The sequence below is a fragment of the Pelmatolapia mariae genome, linkage group LG9, assembly GCF_036321145.2.
Source record: "Pelmatolapia mariae isolate MD_Pm_ZW linkage group LG9, Pm_UMD_F_2, whole genome shotgun sequence".
NCBI lineage: Eukaryota > Metazoa > Chordata > Actinopteri > Cichliformes > Cichlidae > Pelmatolapia > Pelmatolapia mariae.
In genome coordinates this window covers 29111910-29132694 of record NC_086235.1, presented here as the reverse complement: position 1 = coordinate 29132694, position 20785 = coordinate 29111910, and the positions used below count along the sequence as shown (strand labels likewise).

The 20785-nt window shown below is 39.8% G+C and overlaps 1 long non-coding RNA gene across 1 annotated transcript; it reads right to left on the bottom strand.

Moving 5' to 3' along the window:
- Nucleotides 1–68: 68 nt before the first annotated feature.
- On the bottom strand, nt 69–829 carry LOC134634385 (uncharacterized). The gene is made up of 5 exons (XR_010094832.1): nt 787–829; nt 460–521; nt 325–384; nt 181–240; nt 69–98 (listed from the first exon to the last, which is right to left on the bottom strand). It is a non-coding gene; the product is annotated as an uncharacterized LOC134634385 (long non-coding RNA).
- Nucleotides 830–20785: the final 19956 nt, after the last annotated feature.

Here is a 20785-nt window from a genome sequence, read left to right as displayed (position 1 = left end):
TTGGTCTTTTGGATCTGCTGCTTGAAGTGTTCCATTTCCAAGTCGCATTTTTCTATTTTCTTGATCAAATATTTCTTGTACAGCTGCTTTACAGGGAGCTATGGAAACACGGGAAATAGCATTGACATTCATAGTACATGCCTACTTAGGTTGGTTGTAAATCAGTGCTGAACATCTTACTGAGGAAAGGTTTGTTGGAGAAGTGGCTGGACCCTCTTCCTCTGCATTTCCATCATCACTCTGTTAGAGACATAGAAAGTCCATGGTTTTATTATAGTACCACATTTTATTCAATTGTTATATTTTGGATTGTAAGATGTAAACCTCATAAAGTGTCTCTGTTGCTTCCTCCTCTGTGACAGCTGTCAATGTTTCTTCAAGTTCCTGTAGTAGAGAAATTAACAACATTGCTGTTCTACTGTAAACTCATATGATCTGTGGAGTATTAAGAGTACTCACAACTGCATGTTGGTCTGGCTCAACAGGAGGCTGCACCAGATGCAGTACACCATCACCATCAACTGATAAAATATGAGGTTTATACAGGTCACTTATAACTTACAAGGAACCAAATGGCAATTAACAAACATATACCAATCACCTTACACTTCATTGTCATTATGCTCTCAAAGACAACCAAGACTGAGGGAAGGCAAAATCAGTAGGAAGATAACTTCACTACAAAATAATTCATTATGGTAAAGAGTTTATCAAATGAATGAGTAGCACTGCAAAGGTGACTGTGAAGAAAGGATGTATGCACATCATGTATTATTTTGAATTTACCTCTTATGTAGGCACTTGTGTCTTGCGGGGTTATTGACTCAGATGATGTCCCTGCAGAGATGCCTTCAGCCACAGGGCGCCCACTGTTTTGGCTGAGGGCCAACTGCTCAGCCTCTGTGAGTGGTGGTGGTGGAGGACCCCCACCTGTTTTTCGGGCCTCCGCTTTTTTTCTGTTGGCTATAACGGGTCACATTTGAGCATACTGAGTAAGCAAATATGTACTTGTAATGTGCTCAGATAATTTCAAGAAGTGCTTACAGAAAGAAAATTAATGTAGCCTCTAACTGCAATTGATCTACATAGGACAAACAGACCAAGCACTATGGCTCATAATACAACTACACCTTACCTGTTTGGACTATATTTTTATATTTCATTTTTACTTGCTGCCAGGAACGTTTGGGGCCTGTTGGGTTGCACCTGCGCTCACATCACATCACAAAATAAAATGTATGAAATAAACACTAAAATTAAATATAATAAAATAACGTGTTAAATGGGTGGAAATCCCTAGATCAATATTTAAATTAACACTCACGCATTGACTCTGTCGGCTATGTTTTGCCATGCATGCTCCCTTTCTTTTGCAGCTGAGGCTGTGTTACTTTTTTTCTGCAAAATTTGCATGTTATCGGCATATGCTGCCATCAGAATTTCGGCCTCAAGCGCTGTAAAATACATTGACCGCGCCTTCTTTCCCTCCGTCTCCATGGTGACTCGCTTAATCTGTGCTCCACTAATCAGGGCTTTATGTATCCTCGTGCGCGCGCTTAACTTGGGGTTAAAGCAACTCCACGTTGATTGAACTAATTGTTATCAGCCTTTCTGAAACCGAATATTCCGAGTTGGACAGTTCGGGGTTACTCAACCCTGAGTATCATTTTTAACTCTGAGTTTTCTAAACCAGCTTTCTGAAACAGGGCCCGGGGGTCCGTTCTTCGTACCTTGCTTACTACATCCAAGATCAAATGACACATCCAAGATCAAATCATCGCGCTAACTTTGAGCTCGCTAATCCGGTTCTCCGAACACACCTGTTGTTGACGATTAGTATAGCTGGATGAAGTAATCTGAGATCACTGGGTGGCTTAAAAGGGGCTACGCATCGATAGTAGAAACATTGATCGGCAACCCTGTGATTGGTCGGCGAAGATGTCGAAGGAGCGCGCTCAGTATTTCACGGCAGCAGAGCAAGAACTCTTGATTGAGGGATTTCAGGAGTTTCAGAGTTTAATTAAAACGCAGGGGAACACTGCAAAGGCTGCAAAAGCAAGGAGAGAGGGCTGGCAGAAAGTTGCTGACAAATTAAACTCGTAAGTGATCCATGATATTACATTATATCATGTGATATTATATTATACCACATTATATTATATTACATCATATCCTCTTTCACATTAGAGCCAAAACAGGACCCACTAGAACATGGGAACAAGTAAAAGTGAAATATAAGAATATTCTACAGAATGGTAATATCTATCACTCATATTGCTCCTAGTCTCTTGAAAAGAGACCCTGAAATAATCTGTTTGTTTGTTTATAACAGCAACCAAGAAAAGGGCAGAGCAAATAAAGACAGGTGGTGGTCCTGCACCCCCTCGTCACACCCCGGCTTTTTGTACCGTGACATTTATTGACATTGTGGGTTTTTTTGTGTGTAGTTTTACATAACACTCCATCACTTTTACCTGTTCCCATGCAAGGGGTGACTGAAGCATGCACAGTAAGTTGGGAGATATATCTATCTATCTATCTATCTATCTATCTATCTATCTATCTATCTATATGTATATATATATATATATATATATATATATATATATAGAGAGAGAGAGAGAGAGAGAGAGAGTGTTAAGTAAATAACAAAAAAAATCGATATCTCTCTATGAGCACACTGTCGCGCTGAGCTAAAGGATCCTGTCTATCCCACAATATACGCTGAATTCTGAAAACCCTTCTTATCAATCTTGCACCTTCCGCAATGGGTTGCTCGCGTACAAACGGACAGGACATGGCTGCGACAGACTTCCCAAATCCACCTTCGCTTTTATAGCCGTGGTCTCTCATCTTGATTACACGAAGTCATTTACTATTACTACTCTAAAATATGAATTACATCTGAAATAATCAAATACATGAAACAGAATGATTAATAGTACATTTCCCTTTTTTTTTAGGAAATGACCTGTATGTATCTGTATGAAATCAATAAAAGAATCAAATACTGCATTATCTTTAGTTACATTGATAATATTTATTTATGGAAAAACAGTGGAGAAATATCACTGTTGCTTTCGTATAAATGCAGCGGACATACCTGAGTGGCCGCGAGGGAGTGTTCGCCCAGGGCGCCAAACAGGCTAGGGCCGCCACTGCCCAAATGATTAGTAGGAAATCTAAATTTCTTTCTTTTTCCTACATTGTATAAATCTTCAATGTTTATATTTTTTCGTAATTTGCACAATTACTTATGGCATAATTTCTTAAACTTGATAACTGAACATTTTTGCACAGGTCTTTTATCCCTCTGAATAAGCACGAGGATAACGCATTAAAGAGGCATTTTTACTGTGCTCACAATACTGTTGTCATAAGCTACGTGTCACGCTAGCGAAGTAAGCCGTGTGGAGGTGAGATAAGGACCCAAAACGCAGGCACTGGCTGAGATGTGAGATGCTTTATTGAAGCAGAGTGACATACGAACAAAAGCCAGGGTGGCGAGAAACAGAACTAGGAACGACTCCAGAAAACTAAAACAAAACTGAAACCTGAATCCGCAGGAGGACACGGAGGGAGTGACGCAGGGAGGTAACACAGACGGAGCAATAACGCACACAAGAGGACACATGCTATAAATACACACAGAGGGAAACGAGGAAACAGCACACAGGAGGGAGATACAGCTGAACCTAATGAATCTGAGGAGACAAGGAGGACGCAAGCTGAATACACTGACATCAGGAACGGACCTTCAAAGTAAAACAGGAAATACACAGACTGGACTCAGAGACACGATACAAACAGAGAACAGAGGGAGCACAGAACCAAAACCCGAAGAACTAAAAAAGTCTGAACCCAAATACATAAACAGAATAAAGTGGAACATAAGATCATAATAATAAACACAAAACGCTGGGTCAAATGACCCATGACCATGGCACTAAGCAGGTTTTAAACAGTAACTAATTTAATTCGTTTACCTCAGTTCTTCATCTATTTAAAGGTTGAACAAAAAAGTTGTCATCTGTCCTACATGTCTTTGGGAAGCATTTTAGTTTTGTATTCAATTATTTAAAATATAAATTATATCTTTGAGAATGCCGTAGGCATTGTGTAAATCTGGAAGTAATATTGTTTGTGAATGTACCATTTATCCTCCTCTGTATGTTCAACAGGTCAGAGTGGTTTGTATAGAAGCGTGCTGCTACAAGCCCAAAACAGCATTAAGGGCAACTGCCAGTTGCTGGCACATTTTATACTCACTAAAAACTGACCTGCAGACCTTTCATGTTTCTTTATAGGCACACAGACAACAACAACAACAACAACAACAACAACGATAATAACAACAACAACAACAACAACGACAACAACGATAATAATAACAACAACAACAATAACAATAATAATAATAATGATAATAACAACAATAATAATAATAATAATAAATAAATAAATGAGTGTGCGATATCTCATATTTGTGTTTTTACGAATGACAAATTTTAAAGCTCCAAAGCCACCCGTTCCACTTCTCTTTAAACTAGAAAAAAGATTAAAACCAACACCTGTTCCTACACACACGTTACACACTGATTACTAAAATAAGTATGATTTTTAAGAATTACAGCAAGTTAACTTTATTTATCTCTTCATATATTTTTTTGGGGGTGGGGGAGCTTCCACAAAGCTTTCCACAGCAGGTTCACAGGTGAGAGGCGGTTAGTTGCTAAAAGTTTCACAGTGTATATCGCAATCATATGGGGATGCATGCGTGAATATGTGTATGTATATCTAATGAAATATGAGCAAGCTGAATTTCTGTAGATTACAGATAGATACAGATACGTGCTGTGCATTCATACTTGTATCACAGTGATACACAACACAGCTGTTGTCTGTGAAGGTTCTCAGTCATCCAGTGGGAGTGTCCCCCCAAAGAGGGACAAAGGACCCCCTGGTGATCCTCTAATCACATGAGCCAAGGTGTAAAAGTGGGTGTGGGACCTAATCAGCCAGGGTTTTGGGTGAGCTCATTGTGAAACCTGGCCCCACCTTGTCATGTGAATTCCTGAGGTCAGATGGCCCAGGATGTGAGTGGGCATTAAGGCGTCTGGGGAGGGAACTCAAAACTGGATTATAGATGGCAGACAGTTGGTGTCGTAAACCACCGCCCCTGTTCAAAGATGGTCGCTCACAGTGGACATAGATGGCCTCTTTCACTCCTCTTTCAAACCATCTGTCCTCTCTGTCCAAAATGTGAACATTGGCATCCTCGAAAGAGTGACCTTTATCCTTAAGATGCAGATGGACTGCTGAGTCTTGTCCTGTGGAGGTGGCTCTTCTATGTTGTGCCATGCGCTTGTGAAGTGGCTGTTTGGTCTCTCCAATGCAGAGGTCTGGGCATTCCTCGTTGCACTGTACAGCATACACCCACTCACATCCTGGGCCATCTGACCTCAGGAATTCACATGACAAGGTGGGGCCAGGTTTCACAATGAGCACACCCAAAACCCTGGCTGATTAGGTCCCACACCCGCTTTCACACCTTGGCTCATGTGATTAGAGGATCACCAGGGGGTCCTTTGTCCCTCTTTGGGGGGATACTCCCACTTGGTTTAAATCTGGGACTCTCGGCCATTTGACCTTAGAACTGAAGAAGCTTCTCGGATGAGAGGTGAAACGTCTTCAAGCAACTTAAAGAAGTCCAGACGCTTTTCTTTGCAACTCCTTTGAACACAGCTGTTATACTTGTATGGCAGAACTGAGTTTGCTAGTGTATGTATGTAACAGTCAAGTTTCTCATTAATGGACCCCGGGGGGTTAACATTTTATTTTTCTCTTTAAAAAATATAAAAATGACAAAAGAGCAAAAAGCAGCAGTTTGGGTTTCCACAGATGATTCACAGACAAATCCTGATCTGATTGCAGGAAATGAGAAGCTACTGCTTAAAAGGTTTCATAATGCAATTGCACAAGTCATCACGTGTGAATAGTTCTGTGTATATCTGTTGAAATATGTGGTTAATACTGAGCAAGGGCTCACACTGAATAAGTTAAAGATACATTCTACAACATGGTATAGGGAGACAGAGACTGCTAATGCATGTATGTATGTAACAGTCAGACAGGTCAGTGGCTAAATGATAAATACAGGTGTGCGCTGTAGGTCACTGTTTTGGAGATAGTAGCAGGTATATTGTGTAATTAATTTCCAAATACTCCAAGAACAAGTTGTTTTTTGTTTTTATTGCAAATTTATTTGCATTATATAATTTAAATAATCATCAGAAAGACAAAGATTAGCTAGGCTTCACAATAAGAAACTTGCCTAATGTATTCTTTTAATATATACTTTAAAAAATATACAAAATATACATACACTGCATGAATAGGGCTACACTGAGTTTTAGCAAAATACTTATACAACTGAAAATAAATCGAATGAGCAGGAAATGAAATATTAACTTTACATTTTTTTTCTTGACATTCAGCTCAATTTAGAGTAAAATCAGATGCAACCTTTAATTGATGTGATTCTGTGAGAAAATTCAACACATCACATTGGACAGGAAAACATGTTATTCCCTGTTGCTGGTATTTCAGGAAGGACACTTGTACATATTTGAATTGTACCTGAAACACTGTTGTACATTTCTACACACAACAAAATTAATAAGCTGCTTCAAATCATCTCCAAAGTGAAATTTCAATGATTTTAGAAACATCCATCAATCTATTCGCTTCCGCTTATCCTTTTCAAGGTCCCGGGGGGTGCTGGAGCCTATCCCAGCTGTCATAGTGCGAGAGGCGGGGTACACCCTGGACAGGTTGCCAGTGTGTCGCAGGGCTAACACACAGAGACAGACAACCATTTGCGCTCACATTCACTCCTGAATGAGGACAAAACTGTAACCCCTGGTGATCTCTGCACCTTCAGGACCCCAGACCAGACCTGCACTAGGAGAGGTCAGGGAGATGCTGGGTGTCTGCAGTCTCACTGGGGAATAAAAGGTACCAGGATTAAGAAGGGAGCAGAATCAAACACAACACTTAGTTTCTTGTTTACACACCTGGTAGCTATGGACCGGCATTAACATATTATTGTTATGCTTCTTGTGATTTGATGAAACAAAGAGTGAACAATTCACTCTTATAGATCTTTGCAAACTCTAAATTTGATTCCTTGGTTGCTAAACACTCCGCAGTCTCCAATAACTAACCTCTAATACTGTCTGATTGCTCCTTGCTACAGTGGGCTTTGAGAGCATTTTTGATAATGGCCAAAAATAAAGAAAGCAGTAAAAATATCAGATAAATAAAGTGACTCAAAACTACAGAGAATAACAGATCCTGTCTTTAATACATTGTTTTTCTATACAACAATTAAATATGTTTAAAGCTATGATTGAAAAACTCTTTTAATAACTTTGTTACAGTTTATAAAAACCAAAGGATCTATGATAAAAATGCAGTAATCACTTACTCATGTCACTATTGTTAGTATCTCGCTTTGTTCCAAGAGTTAGTCCATACTTGTTTTTGGTTTTCTTACCAGCAACAGAGAGTCTGACCGAATCACTTAATGGGGAACTGAATTCACGACTTGAGCCTCTTTTCTTATACTGACACTGGTACAATCCCTCGTTATCAAAGTCCACGTTAGGAATACTGAAGGTAGCAGAGTTTGTGTTGGAGGTTTGGCTCCTCCTGAATGAACCCTGAATGTGACTCAGAGTGAACGATCCACCTAAAACCTGAGTTGAGACTGAACATGTGATTTCAAAAGTCTGACCCCAGGTGACCTCATTACTGTACAAGGAGATGGAGGGCTCATGGTTGCTTAATGGAAAAAACCCCCACATGCCATAGTGTTACATGAGCCAAGGCACAGGCAAGTTCAGATCAGATCATATTTGTGCCTGTTGTATTGGCTGATGACTTAGCTGATATCATTGCTTGTATGGAAATGAAAAACTTCAGTAACTTGAGGGGCTTAGGTGGAAACTTTTTTTTTTTTTAACCCTGCAGCTTTTTGAACACAATAGTTTGAGGTTATTTCTGCTAAAGATTGCTGCTTTAAATTAAAGAGTTCTCTTTTTCGGACAAGCACTGAAAATGCTGCACTGCACATATTGTAATGCTGTCTAAAAAGAAAAATGACTTTTTCTAAACATTGCATGAATTAGGAAATACTTTCAACAGTCACATTTTTAGGATCTTTACAATGACACGCTTTTTCAAGATGAAAAGTCTGTAAATTAGGCTTTAAGTGACGTCTGAGCTCAAAGTTCTTCAAAAACCTTCAAAATAAAGGTGAGAACATTGCTGCTGAAGTGGAAAATTCTGTTTGTCTAATTAAATAAAACCACCGTTAAAGATATGTATTTACATTTTTTAATTGGAAAATATTATTAAAACAATTTTCAGTAATAAACAGGTTAACATGGTATGTTTAAACCATGCAAATCAGTTATCTCATTAAATATGCATTAAGCTGCAGACATGTTCAACAGACAAAGTGAATGCAATGAAACAAACACCTAAATTTGTTTGTTTCATTCATTTGAACATATTTTCTGGGAAAGTAAAATATGATGCAATGAGAACTAACTAGAATCTAAGTATTGACAAGTACATGAAAAAAAAAACAGTTATTATAAAGTGATAAGACCATAAACATTATAGAAAAGTTTTCTTACCTGAACAGATGACAGCAGCGTCCCAACCATGGTGACAGTAATTACTACTAAAGCTGCTGTACCTACAATTATCTAGAGATGTTTCACTTCCTGAACAGTCCACATTACTGCGCAAGAAAGTTCCTGTACCTTGACCAAAGTAAGCAGACCCAAGAGCCTCCAGAGCAATCCCACAGTTCTGGTCTCTACAGACCACCTCAGCATCTTTTAAGTCCCAGCCATCATCACACACTGTTCCCCAGGAGTAGACAGAGTCAGAGACAATGTAAAAGACTTCAACTCTTCCAGAGCACTGAGTGGACCAAGATCTAGCTAATCTGATCAGACCTGTCAGGAAAAAGACAATATGAACTGTATTGCAAAAATGTCTTTAAAATTAAAATGTAAGTATGACAGGTTAGAACAGACTGACCTGCAGAAGTTGAAGATGAGACCACGAGATAAGCAACTATGGGAAAATGAAAAAATGGAATATTATCAAGACATAAAGTTATTCTAAAGTTAGTTAAAGTTAGTCTAAAAATACTGTAAGACTGAGCTTCCTACAGATGAACAGACAAAGACTGTATCCACACAATGGAGCTGTTTTTATTTTGTGTATTTCTCAAAGCTAGTAGGAAGACTGTTTGTGCAGCATTGATCCCGTTGGAAAGATTTGAACTTTCTGTCAATAAATCTCAGAAAACTGGTTTAGTTTCAGTCTCAGTTTATTTTTCCACATTACTCTGGAGTTACTTTGCTCATTTAGGTTGTCATGTTGACTTGAGTTTAGTTTATTTGACCTCTTTTAAGAGTCCAATATTATCACTTTTGTATGACTTACTGTGCCCTCATGTCTAACCAGCTCAGTCGCTCACATTAGGTTTCAGACTATAATAATATCACACTGATTCACTGGAGACAAGTCAGGGTCATTTATACAGTTATAATGGTCACAGTGGTTTCCAGCAGCTGCTCAGATTAACACCAGAGCATCCTGCAATGTGTTAAATGAGTACCACTACAATAACTACTCTGCACTATAATTTTAGTGTTTGTGTGTGAGCATGTGTACTGTACCTCTAACATCTGTGTGGCTGTGTTGCCTCTGGCCCCCAGCATCACCATAGCCAGGGCTGAAGAGATGCTGGACGGGGAGAAAAAGATGTTTCCCGTCTTGTTGTTGCTGCTCAGCTGTTTGAGCAAAGCCAGAGAGAAGGAAGTGTTGGCCTTGGGCAGAGATGTTGCTGATTCCATTGTTTCTGGTACAAAGAAGTCGGGCAGTGAGTTCTTCAATGCTCCAAGCAAGATTAATTAACTCTACCTGAGGTTCACTTCACCTAAAAACTACAAAAACCATGCTGGCTGTCATTCAGAGTTTTTTTGTTGTTGTTTTTGTTTAAATGATATCCTTCATGGTGTGTATGCAGATTTAGTCACAAAGCTCCCAGATAAGTCAGTGAGTTAGAAACAGCTGAAAGGGTTAGCATTACTCTTTGAGCGCACATGGAAAGAATCTGCAACAGGATTACAGTTATACACACAATATATAAATATAGTTTATAGTACATTTGGAAAAACTGAATAAAGTTACATGACTTACTGACACCCACTTTTCTTTCGTCGTCAGACGGTCAGGATTCTTTCTGGCTTCCGCTTGAAGCGTTTTTTGTTTGTTTGGGTTTCGCGTTGACCACAACCTCCCCCGGCGCTGATTATGTTCTGGATAAGAGAAGTAACGGGAATGAACTCGTCACCTACTGACCAATCAGTTAACTGGAAAACAGCGTCACCATAACCTCGGATCTCTCTGCCTGAGGAGTAGGAGGATCTAAAGTTTTCCGGTAGCGTCTAAAGTCTTCATGTTTCCGTAATGATCAGAAAATAATATAAATGCTTATTGCTTTCTTTTCCCCACATTGTGTGAATTTTCAAGGTTTTATGTTTTTTCGTAATAATTTGCACAATTACACATCCATAATTTCTTAAACCTGATAACTGAATATATTTGCACAGGTCTTTTTGTCCCTCTGAATAAGCACGAGGATAATTTGAAAAAATCCAAAAGCCATTTTTACTGTGCTCAAAATGCTGTTTTCATAAGCTAAGCAGGTTTTTAGCAGTAACTAATTTCATTCATGTACCTCAGTTCTTCATTATCTATTTAAAGGGTGAATTAAAAATGTCCTAAATGTCTTTGGGAAGCATTATTATTTTATTGTTAATTATTTACACAGGTGTACAGTAGCGGTTTTTGATACGGGCGACACGGGCGGTTGCCCGGGGCGGCATCGTGGTGGGAGACGGCATCACGGGCATTTTGAGCTGCTTCCAAAATAGAGCTTCCAAATAGAGCATGTTGTAAATCCAAACCCATTATCTATCCATGATTTGAATCCTGGGTTGTGAGAAATCCCAGAAATAAACCCTAGACAAAGTGAATCAGTTTTATGTTAATGTACAATCCTGAATATGTGTGTGTGTGTGTGTGTGTGTGCGTTGGGGGGGAACCCGTGTGCTCCCCTGACTCCTGTTCCGTGTATTCTTCCCCCGTAGTTTTGTGCTCCGTGTTCTTTGTCCGTATCCTCGTGCTCACTGCCCTCTTGTTTCCACACTCCTCCTGTGGGAAAATAACAGAGGCAAGGACACACTCGCGCAGGCATACACTCACAGACTAAAATTAAGGGCAACTAACTCAGGGCAACTGCCAGTTGCTGACACATTTTGTACTCACTAAAATCTGACCTGCACACTTTGCATGTTTCTTTACAGGCACACAGACAAAATAAATAAATAAATAAATAAATAAATAAATTAATTAATTAATTAAATAAATAAATGCTTTACATGGTCAGTGTGCAATATCTCATTTTTGAGTTTTTACAAATGACAATTTTAAAGTTGTAAAGCCATCTGTTGTCAAGGTCCCTGTGTCTGCCCCGCCTGCTCGATAACAGTGTTGGTCAAGTTACTTGAAAAAAGTAATTCGTAACTTATTACTGATTACTTGTCCAGAAAAGTAATCCTGTTACTTTACTGATTACTTATTTTCAAAGGTTATTTGACTTGAAGAAATTTGTTTAATATTTAAACCTATTTTCTGCATATTCCAGTATATAATTTCAAATATTTTTTTGTGTGTTTACACTCACTCTTTCAAATAGATGCAAGTAAAACACAGCAGAAAATAAATACAATCAAAGACTCTGTGGCACTAAGTCCTGTTGCTCTTAAATTTATTTTCACCTCTTTAGCAGGAGTGGGGCCGGTGGAGGTTTGCCCACTGCTGCAGCGGTAATGTCAGTGGGGGGATCTGGGAATTTCACATTCCTGTGGCAGCGTGTTCGGTACTTGCTCAGAAGTTTAGGTTTTTTTTTTCACTGTGAATCCTTGGGCTACTCAGAAACAATAGTTGTGGGCCTTTTAAAGAAGTCCAGGAAAGGGGACCACAGTTTATAAAATTTGTTTTTTGACCCACAAGCTAATTTTTTTCTAAATCCATACAGGACATTATATCTTTTACCCATTGCGCATGCAAGAGTCTTTTCACTAAAGCAAAATAGCTCGCCTGGCCAGCAGTAATAAAAAGTTTAACGCCCTGAGTCTAGAGTTGGGCAGATTCAGGTTCTAGACCACATCAAAGATAGCACAGAGGGGCTCTGGTTTGATTTGGTCCTTGATTTTCGTCCCTGGTTTTCCAGAGTGTGAGTGAAGTGAAGAGGAGCGTTTTGTGTGGCAGGAGCAGAGTGTGTGTGGCGTGGCGTGGCCAGTTCACTCCCAGCTTGGGAGTGAACTGGAGAGAATGTGTGGAATTTCCCCTCACCTACCCCGTGGAACCCCAGAACCCCTGAACTCCCCTCACATTCTGTATATAGTCAATCAGTTTTGTTTTTGTTTTGTTTTTTAAATAGAAATAAACTCTCCTTGCTCTTTTCCTTAAGTCTGCACCTGAGTCTGTTCCATCAACCCTGACAGAACATTCCAGCCAAACCATGGACTCAGCAGACTCAGACTCCACCTGGCGAGCTCTCGAAGCCTAGGAGGGCACAGCGAACCCCACCGGATAGTTCCAGCTCTCCACCTGCACAGAATATACCGCCACCGGAAGACCTGGCTCTGGCAGCTAGACTGGCTGCGTTTGTCTTTCCCCCTGCCCACTCGGGTGAGTTAGACAAATGTACTTGTTTTCTCATCCAATGGCATGTCACACACACACACACACACACCTACACACAGACAAGGTACTGACTGAGAGTGACTGGGGTTCGAGTGGCAGGAACAGCGCTCGTCTCAGTCATCTCCCCCGTGCACGAGATCACACAATGAGTTCTGCCTGGTGTCCCATGCTTTGCTAGCTGCAGTAGGTTGTCTCTGATTGTTCCAGCAATAGGTTTGTGCCTAGACAGACCTATCACAGCCCTTCATGGTTTTTCTCCATATCTTGAAGCTTGCACTCCAACTGTTGGTGCATTGTCTTTCCTAAACAAATGTGTTCATTTATGCTTCCTTACTGAAAAGGTTTTTCTAACTTTTGTATTTAACATAATGTTTTAGTCAAGTCATATTTTTGTTACAATCAAATTATTTGGAATGTAAACACTTTTCAGTCTCTTTCATTTAGTTAACTCTTAACACATAACAGCTTTTTACATAAACATGATCCAAATGAATAAACCTAGTTCAGTCTCTCAGCCGGGGCTGTTGAGATTAAACTGAATCTTCCATGGTTGGTTGCAGGTTTAAGATCTCAGGTTCAACTGCCAGCAGGACATTCAGGAGCATGTGGTGAATTTTTGTACCTATACATCTATCTGCACTGAATATATATACTGTAACTTTCACGTAGAGTTTTAGGCACACATACGCACACGCACACACACACACACACACACACAATAAATGTTTTTCATGCAGCACATTCATGAGACACATCTCTTACAAATAGTAACATGGTAACAGAGATCCTGAAAAAAACATAATGAATTCACTGTCATGTACACACACACACTATAAACCTACATTAGCGTGTCTATTGTTATGTAATGCATTTAACCAATATATTTGATGTAGTTAGGTCAAGTATTATTGACATGTATATCATACGATTATCACAAAAAGCTAAGCTATTTGCTGTACTAATGTGTGACCTTTGACCATGTTGTGACCTATTGTCAGAAGGCAAAGCGAAGGGTTAACCTAAGGGTGTCCCTTTGGGCAGGGCCCTCAGCCAGAGCCCTGCCCGAACCCTGGCCGGTACTTGGCGCTGCACCTGCTGTTTTTGGGCGCGTGGGAAAGTTACTCAGCAGCAGCAGGAGGTGGGACTACTGGTACCTTTAAAAGGGGACCTAGGAAAGCCCTCGGGGCTTTTTCCTGCTGTCTGTCTGTCTGTTGGGGGTGGTCCCAACCTGCATGCGCTTACGGCGAACACCCGAGAGGAGCTTTGCTTTTCCTTCTGTTTTGCTGAACTGCACTGTTCAATAAAACAACTGGCATAGAACTTGCTCCCCTCCTGTTTTTGTGTTCTTGACTTTAATTGAAATTGGGAAGCTGAGATCCACCTACTGCTACATAAGCAACATTGAAATGGTGCATGCAAGGCTTGTCCCTGCATTTGTGTACTGGCCAAACAGACAGCAGCGTCAGGTGTCATTGCCCAAATTATTGAGATGTTCTTTGTAGATGCGCCTCTATTATTGACTGCTTTGAATTTTTCATTGAAAACCTGAAGGCCAGAAAGCGAGGTCAGAAACATACTGTGATTACATACATTGTTATACATTCAAATGACATTATATAACATGTAACATTCAAATGATGTCACACGAGGGAGAGTTTCCTTTATTTCAAAAGGTTGGGCTGGCAGAACATCTGACAAACACCTGATTGAACAAAGTGGGTTTTTTGGACTGCCTCAGCGCGGCTGACGTAAACGGCAGCGCGACAGAGCGAGTGATCGTGTGAGAGAGAGAGAGCGAGTTTTGAGATGTTATTTGTGACGTTTAGCGCACAGTTGGTGTGTTGTGTTAACTTGTGTAGTTACACAAGTTACACAGGCAGAATGCTTTGTGAACACTGTCTCCAGGTGGAAAACAGAAGGAGCGATACACCTCCTGCTGTCAGGCCTTCAGGGTTTCTTCCTGTGATGTTCTTCTCTGCCTTGTGGTAGACAATTTTTTTTTCTTACTATCAGAAATCATTTGTGGGGCATCTTATTGTGACACATGATTGTTCTCTCATTTTAGTTAAGTTGTATTTTTAAATGGCTTTACAAAAAAAAAGAACACCAGATGCACTGGCTGCATTTTTAGATGAATAGTTGTATAAAACATTATTATTTACAACATTTTTTGCATAACTTTTAAAAATTTACAATTTATATTTGCATTTCAATTTATGAAAATAATTTACTAAACTTGTTTGCATCTTTTACAGTAAAAAGAAAATATAACTACTACTAGGATTTTATGTGTTTGTGTGATTTCAGACCAGCTGTGTTAATACAGTTTGTCAATGAAATAATAACTGTAAATTTGGACGTGTGACGTTGCGCTGAAAAGAATGACGCCAAGAAAGACAAGGTAAAAAAAATAACAACAACAACAAAAAAAAACAATCTAAAGTAGCCAAAAATGGCCAATAATATTATGGACCATAAAATATTGACCCAACAAATCATGAAAAATTAGCTTTAAATTATTGTTTGTGACAGTGCAGATTTCTGGCAGTAGTGTGTTTTATAAGTAGTAGTAATGTTTTTATAACAAAAACAGTATGAAACTTAAGTTAGACTTGTGTTTGGAAATGAGCCCCCGCCCAGTGTAGCTTTCTGGATTTTATACTTATTGGTTACATATTTATTTATTATAAAGACTATATAGCACATAAAATACAAATTCACACATTTTATGTAACTGAAATGTTTAATTATGTGGGCTATAGAAAATAATTAAGTTATAGACCATATTTATATGAAACATATACTTAATGCATATTATTCATATGTAACACCTTCATATGTGTTTAAAGGCTTTGATTTTGCCACCCTGGAAAAATTTCTCTAGATCCGCCCCTGGACCTGTCCTGGACCAGCAACACCAAATCAGTGTCAAAAAGAGCTCAGCAGCAACTGCATTTCAAGAGGCGACTGAAGAAGGTGCACATCCCCAAACCCATCTTTAACACTTTCTACAGAGGTACCATGCAGAGCATCCTAACCCGCTGCGTCACAGTCTGGTATGGAAACTGTCATGCGTCCAATCGCAGAGCCCTCCAGAGGATAGTGTGGACCGCACAACATGTTATTGGCAGCTCTCTATCCAGTTTACAGGGTAATTACACCTTACTGGGAAAGCCACTAGCATCATGGCTGACCCACATCACTCTTCCCATCAACTGTTTACCACCTTTCCATCCAGAAGACGACTCTGCGTCATCAGGAGCAGATCGGCAAGATTGTGCAATAGCATTTTCCCCCAAAGCAGTCTGGCTCCTGAACACCATGGCTCCCTTCTCTGCACTGAACTCTCTTCTCCACACACTTCTTGGACTACATACTCCTCTAATTATTATTATTATTACTATTATGATGTGAACATTTTGTGCACTTAAATCTTACTGTGTTAATGACCCCTGCATCAGCACCTTGTTTAGAATAGCAGTGGAGAAGACAGAGATTCCGTGCTGCAGACATCTGAGCAAAGAAAGCTTTTAAAAGAGTAAAGACTAGCTAGAAGAATGAAGATTCACAGAGTAAATGTGACAATGAAATTCATCACAGGGCTCTGTGCACTTGATTAACTGACCATGAGCAAGTTTGCCAGTACGGTGCATTCAGATCCACCCCAAAGACTGTTCAGTGCTCACAGAAGCTGCACAATACCCAAGAGCTGCATCTGAGCCTCTACAGGCCTTAAACAGCATGTTAAATGTTAACGTTCATGACAGTTTAATTAGAAAAAGACAAAACAAGTATGGTTGGTCTGGAAGGGCCGCCAGGAGAAAGTTTCTAGTCTTTAAAGAGAACACAACAACTCAGTTGAGGTTTGCAAATTTGCCCTTGGAGGCTTCTGGAGCAACATGTTTTTAAAAGGAGAGACCAAAGTGGAGGCTTGGCCATAATGCACAGCAGTAACTTCAGCAAAAATCAAACACAGCACAAACACCTCGAATCCACTGTCAAGTATGCTGGTTCAAGTGTGGTGAGTTGAGCTTGTTCTGCAGACACAAGCAATAAGCACCTTGCAGTCGACGAACTCCTCTGTATGCCAAAGTTTTCTAGAGTCAAATGTGAGGCCGTCTGTCCGACAGCTAAAGCTTCTCCTAAATTAGGCCATGCAACAGGATAATGAGCCCAAGCACAGCAGCAAATGTACAGCATGGAAGTCCAGACCTCAACCTGACAGAAATGCTGTGTATAAAGAAATGCTTGCAAATGTCCATGAACTGAAGTTATTGCTGCTATATGCTGCTCATGTAAACGACTCAATCATAGAGTGATTACGATATTGAAAAAAAAACAAATGCCTGAATCCTAAATTGATCGTGGTGATCTAAAATGTAACACTAAATGTGATTAAAACACTAAAAATCTGAACTCCTGGGATAAACGACTGCAAGGATCACCAGCCCGAGGAAAACACAAAATACACTTGAGCTCGTGACAAAGACAATTCATTCTTGAATGAAGACATTGATGTGACTTGTTTAAATTTTGCCAATTGTGTTTATTATTAAATTATTGAGGAAATAGAAAGGGGGGAGGTTGTAAAGAAGAAGGTAAAGGAAAGGGATAGAAAGGAGGAAAGAGATAGAGGAGAGAAAACCCCAACAATCCCCTCTGAGCAAGCACTAGGTGCGACAGTGGATAGGAAAAACTCCCTTTAAAGGAAGAAACCTATGACAGAACCAGGCTCTAGAGGGGGCAGTCAACTGTCAGGACTGGTTGGGGGGTGAGGGTGAAAAGAGAGAGGGGGGGGGGCGAGATGGGGCAGGTGTTAGGAGTTAAAGGGAGACAGGGGAGAGGGAGGTGTCAGGAGAGAAGGGGAGATGAGAGGTGAAAATTAAGATGGAACAGAGGTGGAGGAAGACGAGGTGACATCAGCAGTAGAAAAAGTAGAAAAAGCAGGAGTGTCCTTCCTCCAGAAGAAGCGGAAGTGCTTTTTCTTCTTCTCCAGGAGCTTTTCCACCAGCACTTTTTTCTCCAGGATGAGGGTTCTCAACTGATCGATTGTTTCTGTATTCTCCTGCTCAAGTTTCTTGCATGTTTTCTCCACTTCTTCTAATTTGGCTTGTTTGTCTTTGAGCCTTTCTGTCATTTCTTTAGATGTTGCCTCCTGCATTAGCTTTGCCTCGTGCAGCTCTGTATAACTCTGTTGTAATTTGTTGCGCGTGTCTTCCAGCTGCTGACTTCTGCTCTCGATTTCTTGAAGTGTACACTGCAGGTCTTTGTTTGTTGTCTCTAGTTGTTGCTTTAGCACCTGCATCTCAGTGTTTTTGCACTTCAAGTTGTCTGAAAGTTCCTCGAGTTCTGTGTTTTTTCTCAGCATGTCATTGAGCTTACTCTGCATCTCTGAGCATTGGTTTTGCAGTGTTTCCTTTTCCCCTTCCAGTTCAGTTGTTTTGTAGTTCAGTTTGTTATAAAGTTCTTGCAGGTTTTGGTTTTTCCTCTCAAAGTCCTGGAGAATTTCTTTGTCTTCTTTCTGCTTTATTTCCTGTTGTTCTCGGTCTTGAAGCAGCTCTTGATATTTGTGCAGTGTTTCATCAAACTTTGCCTGCAGCGCTCCGTATTTGTCCTGCACACCTTGGAGTTGGCACTGCATGTCTCTCTGGTTAATGTCCAGTTTTTCTTTCTCTTCAAGGATTTCTTTATTCTTTTGCAGAGCTTCATCAAGCATTACTTGCAAGCCTTCGTTATGTTTCTCGATGTTTTGAAGCTTGCCATGCAGATGTTTCTGTTTCATATCTTTATTTCTTTGCAGTGCTTTATCAAGCTTTATTTTCAGCTCTGTGTATTTTTCCTGCACGTCTTCAAGCTTGCAGTCCGTTTGTTTCTGTTTAATTTCTTGTTGCTTTTGTTCTTGAAGCAACTCTTTGTATTTGTTCACTGTTTTATCAAGCTTTACCTGAAGCGCTTTGCATTTGTCCTCCATGCCTTGGAGTTTGTGCTGCTTCATGTCCTGTTGTTCTTTTTCATGGAGGAGCTCTTTAATTTTTTGCAGAGCTTCATTAAGCTTGATTTGCAAGCCCTTGTTGTGTTTCTCCATGTCCTGAAGCTTGAAATCCATTTCCTTCTGTTTTATCTCCTGCAGCCTTTTTTCTTGAAGAAACTCTTCATTTGTGTGCGGTCTTTCATCACGATTTGCCTGCAGCGCTCTGTATTTCTCCTCCATGTCTTGGAGTTGGCACTGCATGTCTCTCTGGTTAATGTCCAGTTTTTCTTTCTCTTCAAGGACTTTATTCTTTTGCAGAGCTTCATCAAGCATTACTTGCAAGCCTTCGTTATGTTTCTCGATGTTCTGAAGCTTGCAAGCCAGATCTTTCTGTTTCATGTCTTGCTGTTCTTTCTCTTGAAGGAAATCTTTATTTCTTTGCAGTGCTTTATCAAGCTTTATTTTCAGCTCTGTGTATTTTTCCTGCACGTCTTCAAGCTTGCAGTCTGTTTGTTTCTGTTTAATTTCTTGTTGCTTTTGTTCTTGAAGCAACTCTTTGTTTTTGTTCACTGTTTTATCAAGCTTTACCTGAAGTGCTTTGCATTTGTCCTCCATGCCTTGGAGTTTGTGCTGCTTCATGTCCTGTTGTTCTTTTTCATGGAGGAGCTCTTTATTTTTTTGCAGAGCTTCATTAAGCTTGATTTGCAAGCCCTTGTTGTGTTTCTCCATGTCCTGAAGCTTGAAATCCATTTCCTTCTGTTTTATCTGCTGCAGCCTTTTATCTTGAAGAAACTCTTCATTTGTGTGCGGTCTTTCATCACGATTTGCCTGCAGCGCTCTGTATTTCTCCTCCATGTCTTGGAGTTGGCACTGCATGTCTCTCTGGTTAATGTCCAGCTTTTCTTTCTCTTCAAGGATTTCTGTATTTTTTTCTCTCTGAGACATGTTTGAATATGTAAACTGTCACTCTGAAAAGGATCCAAATGTTTTAAAAGACTTCTCTGGCGAATGTTTGAACGCTACGAACATAAATGCTGCGAATAACGGACTACAAGTGGTTGTGTCTCACCCCTATTTGAGGGTTTTTTAGGATCAAAGGATCAAAGGATCAAAGGACGAAGTGGGCCTAAGATTCTAAACGTGTCATAGTTGCCAACAGTTTAGTTTACTTTTTGCATTTGAAAATAAACATTGGGCTGATTTTAACACCATTACAAGAAGTGTTGTTAATTATTCTTTTTAAATCATAATCAGGTTACCACAAATTGTTTTTTAATTTAGCAGAACTCAAAATGTTTGTCAGTGGGTAAACAATTCGTAATGCACAGTCAGGAACATCAAGTTATTCTTAGTACTGCATACTTGCAATGAATAAGTTGTCCTAACAGTTATCTTCAGTAAACTTTACTCATTTGTTGGAGGTAACGAGTTTGCATAGTTTTTTGAGTTCTGGGAACTAATTAGATTTTACAGTGCAGTAGTTTGAACATTTATAATAACATTTCTGCAAACTGGAACAAACCTGGCTCCTTTTCTAGAACTGTTGCTAACACTGTTGCTAACACTTATGATGAAAATGAATCTTCCATGGTGAGATAGAGAGTGACAAATGTTACTTTTCTTTTTTGTTTATATCTAAACTTTAAAAACAAACATAGAAACTGTTAAAGTTACCTGGACTGCCTCAGCCCAGGTGATGTAACATTAGCAGACAGAGGGTTTGATGTTGCAGAATCTTTGGAGCTGTCCCATGCTGAACTGAAGAGCCCAGCTTTCACCAAAAGGAAGAACTAACTGGCCCCTAGATTGCCCAATCAAATCTCTTAATGCCACCTGCCCTCTCCTACATTCACTGTGGGCTCACCTTGTAGAAAACAGTTGATTCATTATCACTGAGTAAATTAGACAATTATAGAAACATATAATAGGAAACAGCAACAGGAAATTAAAAGA